This window comes from Penaeus monodon, chromosome 41 (assembly GCF_015228065.2).
Source record: "Penaeus monodon isolate SGIC_2016 chromosome 41, NSTDA_Pmon_1, whole genome shotgun sequence".
Lineage (NCBI taxonomy): Eukaryota > Metazoa > Arthropoda > Malacostraca > Decapoda > Penaeidae > Penaeus > Penaeus monodon.
Genome location: NC_051426.1, coordinates 31,422,935 through 31,425,434, shown reverse-complemented (window position 1 = coordinate 31,425,434; position 2,500 = coordinate 31,422,935).

The following is a 2,500-nucleotide window of genomic DNA, read 5'->3' as shown; positions in this document are numbered from 1 at the left end:
TCACCTGAAGTTAAGCCTCAGGCAGTCTCTCCAGGTAGACACCACCTCTGCCAACGCCATGCTATATAAAGTGGGGTGGCAGACTGTAGGGCCCCCCAACATCTGCCTGCGAGGTTCCCGTGAGTTTTGCCCCACAGGCTTCACACTTGGTTGGCAGCTACCAGAGCACAGGTGGGAGGAGTAACTCTCATTCCCATCCTGTGCCACAACAGGCTCCCTCCCAACGGGACCCACAGCCCGCCTCACTTGCTGGGTAAGAGGGTCAGTAACTCTCTCCCTAACATTACCATTTATAAAAGAAATTGTGAGCTAGATTTATATCTTGGGGAAGGAGGACTGGTAAGGCCCTCCTCCCCTGAGCCACCCATTGACCCCAGGTGGGGTGAGGGGCAAAAGTTGATACAGAACCAGGGCATGTCCACATGCTGGTGGGCCATGTAGGGCTGCAGTGACCGAGTGGTTCGAGCATCGGACTCAAGACTGGCACGACGGCAATCTGAGTTCGAGGGTTCGAGTCACCGGCTGGCGCGTTGTTCCCTTGGGCAAGGAACTTCACTTCGATTGCCTACCTAGCCACTGGGTGGCCAAGCCAGCCCAAGTCAGTGCTGTTCCCAAGCCCGGATAAATAGAGAGAATAATTACCTAAAAGGTACCACCGGCACTCTCCATGGAAAGGAACTGGGGACCCTACCACATACTCACTCCAATATGATCACAACATGAAAACTACATTTAAGTATCATGCTGTGACCACGGCGGGTCAAACATGAACCTACTGTAAAAAAAAAAAAAAACTACGTACATGTGTGTGTGTGTGTGTGTGTGTGTGTGTGTGTGTGTGTGTGTGTGTGTGTGTGTGTGTGTATAGAAATATATGTGTTTGTGTGTGTGTGTGTGTGTGCGTAAATACATGTAGAAATATATATGTGTGTGTAGAATGACAGCATCCTAAGTGAACGTTTCTGCAGCAGGGTCATTCTTCGGTGCCGTGTCGGATATCGTCGGTCTAACTGGTATGTATGGTCGGGGAACCAGATTATACACGTAAGGGCCAATATAGTAAGAGAAAGAGAAAGGCAACAGAGGGGAGGTAATGTAGAGTAAGTACTCCTAGCCGGTTATTTATATAAATTTGCAGTTTTTAATGTTATTTTTACTTTATTTTCGTTTTTTTTTTTTCGTTTTGTATTTACTTTCACAAAGATAAAGAAGAAAGTAGGGGAGGGAGATGTCAGTAGCGATCGCTTGGATCTGGCTTGAACTACCAACCGTCTCTGATAGACATAAGAGTAGATAACGACAACGGCAAAACGCAAGGATTTACTTGAACCACAGTCGTCACACAGAGAAGAAATGTATGTAAAATAAGAAATTATATAACTCGTCACGACTGGCAAAATCGCGACAGCAACAAACCCTATTAATGAAAAGGTTTCAGTGTCTTCTGTGTGGATGAGTATGTGTGTGTGTGTGTGGTGTGTGTGTGTGTGTGTGTGTGTGTGTGTGTGTGTGTGTGTGTGTGTGTGTGTGTGTGTGTGTGTGTGTGTGTGTGTGTGTGTGTGTGTGTGTGTGTGTGAGCGATGGTGAGTCTCAAGGTGAGAGTTAGTTCATACAGAGAATGTATCACAAGCATGGAGATTAACCTTCATTTTAACAACAATGCAATAAACTAGCAATGGAATTAATACAAAATCATTATAACTACCACACTGAATTCAACATATAATATGCGGCAGAACATACGCACTAATGAACAGTGGTGAAAAATCATTGGCATGCTTTTTCGCAAGCAAATCTACCCGGGTCAGAAATTCTGAAATGCCGAGGTAGCCATGTCTAGTTATTTATGCATGGCAGACTATGTAAGACTTCATCGACGGGGGTTCTTATACCCAATAAGCCGAATGAAATGAAGTGAACTAAAACAAGACGGGAAAAATATAAATAATCCGCTCTATTCTGCGAATCTGTGATGGGCCCTCGTCACATACCTTATGGGTATCTAGCTGTCACGAATCACACGATCGCTTGGGATTTATTCAGAACATGCAAGCGACTTCTAGAGGGTGAGAAGGGTGTGATTAATAAACGAATAATGATTCTAACTTAAACTTTAGCCCTACATTAAGGAACAGAGGTAACTACGGGACACACCGACTTGGAAGTTGCCGATCGAATGAATAACTAACTGTACCTACTATCGTAACGTCGAAGCATAGATCCATTAGGCGATATACGCAACCCTGGGTAACATCGGGCATCTCAGTGCACTATGATATGTGGAAGAGTCAAACGCTATATTCAAAATGATAAATTTATATAAGAATCACGTTACAAGCTCCGCTCTAGCGCCGATAGAACGTGTCGCCAATGAGCAATGTGACAATGCTACGGTTATCCCCAAGGTGTCAACAACAATCAAATTATGGGAAAAACGAGCAGTCATCTCTTGGCCCTTCCATGTACCCAAGCGGCCGGAAGGGAAAGTGAAAGTGAGGTC